This window comes from Vulpes vulpes, chromosome 5, assembly GCF_048418805.1.
Source record: "Vulpes vulpes isolate BD-2025 chromosome 5, VulVul3, whole genome shotgun sequence".
Classification (NCBI taxonomy): Eukaryota; Metazoa; Chordata; class Mammalia; order Carnivora; family Canidae; genus Vulpes; species Vulpes vulpes.
Window position 1 is genome coordinate 2,863,079 of NC_132784.1, and position 8,478 is coordinate 2,871,556.

General features: G+C 45.4%; 1 long non-coding RNA gene across 1 annotated transcript; it reads right to left on the bottom strand.

The window, feature by feature from the left end:
* Nucleotides 1-2,636: 2,636 nt before the first annotated feature.
* LOC140598961 (uncharacterized) lies at nt 2,637-8,474 on the bottom strand. The gene is made up of 2 exons (XR_012001468.1): nt 7,960-8,474; nt 2,637-7,692 (listed from the first exon to the last, which is right to left on the bottom strand). It is a non-coding gene; the product is annotated as an uncharacterized lncRNA (long non-coding RNA).
* Between the last annotated feature and the right edge of the window lie 4 nt (nt 8,475-8,478).

The following is an 8,478-nucleotide window of genomic DNA, read 5'->3' on the forward strand; positions in this document are numbered from 1 at the left end:
TTTGAGAGTTCCTCGTATATTCTAGAAATGAGTTCTTTATCAGATACGTGGTCTACAAATATTTTCTCCCAGACTGTAGCTTATACTTTAACCCTCTTAAGAGGATCTTGCACAGAGAAAAAGTCTTTTTTTTTTTTAGATTTTATTTATTTATTCATAAGAGACATAGAGAGAGAAGGGGCAGAGACACAGGCAGAGGGAGAAGCAGGCTCCATGCAGGGAGCCTGACGTGGGACTCGATCCCGGGTCTCCAGGATCACACCGTGGGCTGAAGGCGGTGCCAAACCGCTGAGCCACCCGGGCTGCCCAGAAAAAGTCTTTATAAAATCCAATTGAGGGATCCCTGGGTGGCGCAGCGGTTTGGCGCCTGCCTTTGGCCCAGGGCGCGATCCTGGAGACCCAGGATCGAATCCCACGTCGGGCTCCGGGTGCATGGAGCCTGCTTCTCCCTCTGCCTATGTCTCTGCCTCTCTCTCTCTGTGTGTGTGACTATCATAAATAAATAAAAATTAAAAAAATAAAAAATAAAAAAAATAAAATAAAATAAAATCCAATTGATTGATTTTTTTTTTCTTTTATGGGTAGTGTTTTTGGTGTTATAACCACAAACTGTTCAACAAGCCCAGGTCCTGAAGATTTTCTGCTCTTTTCCTCTAAATGTTTTATAGTTTTACCCTTCACTTTATTTTTTTTAATATTTTATTTATTTATTCATGAGAGAGAGAGAGAGGCAGAGACACAGGCAGAGGGAGAAGCAGGCTCCATGCAGGGAGCCCGATGTGGGACTCGATCCCAGGACTCCGAGATCACGCCCTGGGCCAAAGGCAGACGCTCAACCGCTGAGCCACCCAGGCGTCCCTACCCTTCACTTTAAAATCTATGATCCTGGGACACCTGGGTGGCTCAATTGGTTAAGCCTCTGCCTTCAGCTCAGGTCATGATCCCCAGGTCCCAGGATCTAGCCCCACATCGGGCTCCCTGCTCGGCAGGGAGTCTGCTTCTTCTTCCTCCTCTGTCACTCTCTCAGCTTGTTCTCTCTCAAATAAATAAAACTCAAAAAAAAAAAAAAATACTACAATCCTGATTACTATAAACACATAAGGAAGCCATAACAACAGGTAGAAGAATGCCTGGGTGGCTCAGCGGCTGAGCGTCTGCCTTTGACTCAGGGTGTGATCCTGGAGACCCGGGATCAAGTCCCACATGAGGCTTCCTGCATGGAGCCTGCCTATGTCTCTGCCTCTCTCTGTGTGTATCTTTCATGAATAAATAAATAAGATCTTTAAAAAAAATAGCAAGTATAGTGGGTCTTCCTACTTTTTCAAAATTCTTTGAGATACTCCAGTTTGTTTTCTTTTTCTATGTGTATTTCAGAATAAGCTTTTCTATGTCTACCAAAATCCTTGGTAGAGTTTTTAAAAATATTTTATTTATTTATTTATTCAAGACATACATACAGAGGAAGAAGCAGAGACACAGGCAGAGGGAGAAGCAGCCTCCACGCAAGGAACCCGATGTGGGACTCGATCCCGGGTCCCAGGACCATGCCCTGGGCCAAAGGCAGCGCCAAAACGCTGGGCCATCGGAGCTGCCCTCCTTGGTAGAATTTTGATAGGAATTGCACTAGATCTCTATCTATATATACAGATCAATTCGGAGAGAACCAATATCTTTGCTATACTGAGACTTCCAATCCATGAACACAATATGTCCCTTCCTTTTTCTGATCTTGTTTTCTTTCAACAGCATTTTGTAGTTTTCACTATATAAGCCCTTACAAATTTTGCTGGATTTACACCTAAGTGTAAGTGAAGGAAATGTTCTGTTCCTCTCCGCATCCTGGGCCCTGCTTGCCCTTTCTCCCTACATTTTCCTTCCTACAGCTTTGTGTGGTGTAGAAGAAAGAAGATCACTAGTTCAGGATGTCTGGGCTCTGCCAGGGTCCTAAGGCTCTAAAGTTTAGGAACTTAGTTTCTACATAAATTAAGAACTCTGCCCTGTGAAGAAAATATTCATGGCATGGGTAGCCTTTAAAATTTCCTCATATAGGGGATCCCTGGGTGGCGCAGCGGTTTGGCGCCTGCCTTTGGCCCAGGGCACGATCCTGGAGACCCTGGATCGAGTCCCACATCAGGCTCCCGGTGCATGGAGCCTGCTTCTCCCTCTGCCTGTGTCTCTGCCTCTCTCTCTCTCTCTCTATCATAAATAAATAAAAAAATTTAAAAAAATATTTAAAAAAAAATTTCCTCATATATTCACTCTTCCAGTCAGACATGTTCATGCCCGGTGCTATGGCTACGTGGTACTTCACACTTTGACGTGCTCACCATACCAGCTGCATAGCTTCAGCTGGACATCCTCGTGATCTGGTGGGTAAGGAGTGACAATGTGGTCAGTGATCAAGGATTCCCAATGCTTTCCAGCACACTCAGCCTCTTTTACTTTGCACTGGCATCACCCTCAACAGTTCAGTGCTTTCCATTTCTTTGTATATGTTCAGTGATTTCCATTCAACACAGTTACATTTGTTGTCCTTGAGCAAGCCCCAAGCAAACTGTAATCTTCTTCAGCACAAATCAGTATCAGTGACTATAGCTTCTCACCAGCTTCTTCCTTCTTGGTCCCCATATCCTGCCTTTCTTTTTTCATTTTTTGGCTTTTCTTTTTCTTTTTTTTTTATTATTTTTTTCCTTTCTTGCTGTGGCTAGATGTTGTTTATATCTCATTGTTAAAGGTCTCTAATAGAACATTGAGGAGGAAAAAGATGGTAGTCTTAAAATTGCTCTCATGTTTCCCGATCTGAGAAACCTAAGGTCATTATATTAAGAAAGGCTTTGGGGCACCTAGGTGGCTCAGTCAGTTAAGTGACCAACTCTTGATTTTAGCTCAGGTCAGGATCTCAGGGTCATGAGATCGAACCCCATGTAGGGCTACACAATTAGCATGGAACCTGCTTAAGATTCTCTCTCTCCCTCTGCCCCGCTCATGTTCACTCTCTCTCAAAAAAAAAAAAAAAAAAAAAAAAAAAAAAAAAAAAGTCCTTGTAACATTTGTAAAGTACTAACTCTTAGAATGTGTCTCACTGACCTCAGATAGGGCTGAGAAGGGAAAGTGCATATAACCTCAGGGTCTTTCTTTCCCTTGGTGTGTGTCGGATTGCTGCAGCTTTAGGAGCTAGAAGTTCAGGAGCTCCGCAAGCCCAAAGGTGCTAGACTATTCAGGGAGGGTGACTGCATTCAGCATTCTTGGGAGAAGGCCCAGGACTTCTAAGTTTTCAACCAGGACCCAAAGGAGTTGTGTCTGGCATATTCCCAGGGGAATAAAAGAGACAATCTTCTTAACCTTAAAGTGATGGCTGCGCCAGTAGTTCCCCAGGTAATTAGCAGGCCAAGCCAACTCTTCTCAATTCCATTCTGTGAAACTGGGTCTGGGTGTCTGCAAACCACATTTCCCAGAATCCTTTGCTGCCTGATTTCCTTTGTAGGCTCTGCCGATGGAAGGCTGGTGAGAACTTGGAAGATGGGAGGAGACGGGCATCTATCTCTTCCCCTTTTCAGCTAGTGCAGCACTCCTCCAGGAACCGCAGGAAGTTCCAGCTCCCCACTACTTTGGTTCTCTGAGCACCAGCCCAAGGGCACCCCTCAAAGGCCTGATGACCGGGTTCACAGGACCCTGTTAGAGGTTCCAGCGCCAGAGGTAAAAATGGTCTTTCAATTCAGCACCAGCTTCTGGTGGCCTATCCTTCAAGTTCCTACATTCTGGTAATGCTAAATCTTCCCATGTGTTCTCTCACCCCTGGAAAGAACCCAGTTCTCTCACTACCTGGAGGTGGTAGCTACTTCTTACAGTTGCTAATTTTTGGGTCACCTCAGCATCTACTTCATTTAGACTACTAACATCTGTATAACCAACTCCTTGCATATCACTTCTGTTTGAAATGCCTAGTGTGGTCTCTATTTCCTGGACCTTAAATGTTATAGTACTTGGTACCAGGATTAGGAGTTATTGCCTGCCTCCTGAAACACGTGTGACTTTCTTATGCATCTAAAGTACTTGCCATCACAGCCTGATTCCAGAGTGCACATTCACTCAGCAAGATGTCACCAATGTAATGGATCAGTGTGATGTTCTGTGGAATGTCAGGAAGATTAAGTTCTCAGCAGGCAAGATTATGGCAGAGAGAAGGAGAGGTGACATACCCTGAGGCTAGACAAGTGGAGATGCATTGTTATCTCTGAATTATCTCTTTCCTGGCTGGAACCTGACACAATAGCCGTTTATAACCATTGCTATTTGAGAATGAGCCACACAGAATTGCAAAAAACATGAGATCTTGCAGAAAGTATTAAATCTTTAGACTCTGAGAAGGAAACAAGATTTTTAAAAATAATGCTGGATAAACAAATTCTGGCATATTCATCCAATATATATTGAATGATGTTACAGTCTATGCAGCAAATAAAAGGAATAAACTATACCTGCACCCAGCCAGAGAGATGCCTTTCTCTCTGTTGAACAAAAGAACCAGGACAAAAAGAATACATACTGTATGAGTCCATTTCTATGATATTCAAGAACAAACAAAACTATGACTGGTGATACAAGTCAAAATAATGGTTATTTTCTGAAGGGAGATTTGTATCTGGGTGAAGGCACAAGGGCGTCTTCTGCGCTGCTTGAAATTTCTACATCTTAATTTGGTTACATGGATGTATGCTAAAGTACGAGTCAGCCAATCTGTACACTTAAGATTTGTGCATTTACATCTCAGTAAAAAAAGTAATATAAAATTCTCAGTACAGACTAAATATTAAGAGTAGTTACAGAATAAATGAATTTATGACTTGAACTTACCAACTTGGTTTCATTTATTTCACCATTAATAACTAGAAGTTTAGAAACTTCTTGATGTTAAATTGTGTACCCAAGTGACATGCAAAGTTTAAAAATACTTCTCAGAGGGATGACTGGGTGGCTGAGCAGTTGGGCATTTCCCTTCGGCTCAGGGCGTGATCCTGGAATACCTGGATCGAGTCCCACATTGGGCTCCCTGCATGGAGCTTGCTTCTCCCTCTGCCTGTGTCACTCCCTCTCTGTGTCTCTCTCATGAATAAATAAATAAAATCTTTTAAAAAAAAAACTTATCAGAGTAATGTGGTTTAACTCTACCACAAAACAAAATACTGTGGATCTTTTCAGTTTATTTGAACTATTTCATATTTCTGAAACATTCAACCCACGTAGACATTGGTATATACAGATAAAGATTTTTTAATTTTTTTTAAGATTTTATTCATGTATTAGAGAGAGAGAGCGTGCATGTGAGCAGGGGGAGAGGATCTTTAAGCAGAATCCCCTCTGAGCATGGATCCCAACACAGACACAAGACTCCCATCACAAGACCCATGAGATCAAGATCTGAACTGAAACCAAGGGTTGGATGGGCAATCGACTGAGTCACCCAGGCGCCCCCTTCAAGATTTATTTTAATCAGATTAGTAGTCATCATCCCTTTTAAGTGCCCAACTGGACTATATCCTATGGAAGATACACAAGAGTCAGGCAGTATCTCTGAAGGAGATTATAGTTTCTCTGTGCCTGCTTTTCGTGGAGATCAGAGCACAGATTCAGACTGTATCTCCTACTAAGACCGGACCCATATCAGTCTGTAAAGTGAGACAGATAAAATCTGTTACCCTATCAGTATCTTTTGTGAAACCTTATTTCATTACTATAGGTTCGCAAATGCCTTTAATGCGTCAGTGCATTGCTCATCCAAGGTGCAAATCCAAAAGAATGGGTATGTCTATCGTACAGGTCAATTTCATGTTTACCACAATACCCTCGTACTAGTAAGTTTCACAGTTATTGAGCGTCTTTGACGTGCTAATCCTATAATGGCTTCACGTGTAAACTTATTTAAATTTCATGATCAGAGTTATTATGCTTTAACTTGCTCTAGGTTCACGGGTATTCATTTCAGGGCTGGAATTTGAACACAGCCTGATTCCAGAGTGCACTCCCCTAATCATGACCATATAGAACTTTTTAGATTGATATATAATTGACATATAACATTGTGTATGTTTAAGGTGTACAATCTGGTGATCTGATACACTTATATACTGCACTATAGGGTTAGCGAGCACTTCTATCATGTCACATAATTATTTCTTTTTGGGGGTGGAAACAATTAAATCTAGTCTCTTATATCACTATATATTCTTAACCATTCAAGGTAGGAAATAATGGGAAGCTGTGCATCTGGAAGCAGATGATTTGAGCTATTCTGATATAGTGCAGTTATATCACAGCAGATTGGAAGGACATTTCAAGATCATGCAGAGGGCTTGAGCTACAGTTCCCTTTCCCAGCTACATTACATTCCTGCTGCTTGCTGGCTTTCTTCTTCACTTATCCGGGTTACAAATAATTAGTGCCTCCTAGGCACCAGGTTTCTCTATTTTGTGCAGGAAGTGAGAAAATAAATAAGACACAGCATCCTGGCATATATTGCCCTTGGTTTCTTCCCCCTGCCTATCTTTGCATCCGTTCCAACTGTTGCTTACTGATAGGAGGTGATCTCAAAGTGACTTTTCAAAAGTTCTAACGCTTGCCGTTCAGCATCAGTTAACAATGGGCACAGCATCCGGACTCTACTTCTCAGTAGAATGCCTCTTTCTACAGCTCAACGCAAGGTTTGTTTTTGTTTTAATTCGGGAGTGTTTCAAGTCTAGCGTAGTTCCATCATTTACCTCCTGACAGCCTGATAACCAGGGAGCCATAAGTCCCTTATCTGTGGGCTGTTTAATGACGATATAGTACCGCCATGGGAGCAATAGACTAAGGCCCTTTCCAGATGCCATATTTTAAGACTTTCAGCTGGAAAAATCTTCAGTATGTGAAATTTATTCTATTTTAAGTCAGAATTCCCTCTCCTTATTTAGAGGCAACAACAAAAATCGACCTCTGGTTTGCTGCCTCCTGTATTTCCAGCTGTGGGCCACACAGTCCTCTAATTTGTAGTTTTCAGGCAGGCGGAGGTTGGAAAGAGGCAAATGTGGCCTCAACAGCAGATAAGTGTGTCAAGACTGTGACAGGAATCCTCAAGGCTGCTACAGAATTTTTTTTTTTTTTTTTAAAGTCACCTCCTGTTCTGCAAGGCAGAGCTGCCTATTCCTTTCTCTGTTGCCCTTCACTAGGTTCTCTGAGAGCCTGGGCCCAAGAGACACCAACCAGATAGTCGGTTTCCTCAGTTTTCGCTGTCTACAGGTAATTATGCTAAAAAGTCTGTAGTAGCAGATCTTATTACGCTCGAGTACATTATGCATTCTAGAGCAGAAGTTTTTTTGCTGGAAAGCTTCGCTGTCAAGATTACGATTTGCATTTTTTACTAGATACTTCTCTTTTGCTCTTTGAGGACAAACGCGTTTAAGGATTCCTTTGTGCATAAACAGGAGAGCAAAACACAAAACAGCCTACATGTGGGCTTGAGCCTGTGCTCTTGACGAGCCTGGCGTGGCTTTAAAAGCGGGCATGCGGGGATCCCTGGGTGGCGCAGCGGTTTGGCGCCTGCCTTTGGCCCGGGGCGCGATCCTGGAGACCCGGGATCGAATCCCACGTCGGGCTCCCGGTGCATGGAGCCTGCTTCTCCCTCTGCCTGTGTCTCTGCCTCTCTCTGTCTCTCTGTGACTATCATAAATAAATAAAGAAAAAATTAAAAAATAAATAAATAAATAAAAGCGGGCATGCACCTGCTGGCCGCGGCGCCGGGAAGGGTCGGGGTCGGGAAGCAGGAGGCACTGCAGCCGCACCCGTAATTAGGAATGCCGGGTCCCCAAACCAGACCGCAAGTACTGCAAGTCCAAGTCATTCCCTCCTAACTTCCCAACACGCCCTGCCCTGGTGTTTGAGACCCTCCCCCGCCGGGTCCCGAGGGGCGCGCCCGTGGGGCCTTACTGCGCAGTCGGTCCTGCCGGGGAGGGGGCAGCGTCTCCAGCCTGGGAACTCAGGGGCTTCGGGCGGAGGCTGGGCCTTGGCCCAGGGGCTGGCGCTGCTGGCCCTTCTCCGTCCAGGACGAGCCCGGCACGCAGCCTGCAGCCCCCGCGGCGGCAGGAGGCCCGCGCGGTCCAGGAGAAGGGCCGCGGGCTCGGGGCTCGGGGGCTCGGGGCTGGGGGCTCGGACGCCGCCGCCCGCCCCAGGGCTCCCCGCGCGCTTCGCGCTCTCTCGCAGACGCCGGGCGGCCCGGCCGGCAGTGCGGCGGCTTGGCGGGCGGAGCGCGGAGCCGAGCTCCGAGGACAGCCGCCGGCCCCCGAACCGCCGCCGCAGGCCCCTTCCTCCCAACTGCCGGGGCTCGGCCCACGGGTGGGAAGCGGCGCTCAGAGTTCAGCCCCGTCGAGCCGGCGCCAGCCAATGGAGTGCGCGGATCGGGCCACGTGACAGTGGCGGGGCGGCGCTCCGGCGGCCCCGAGTCTCTAT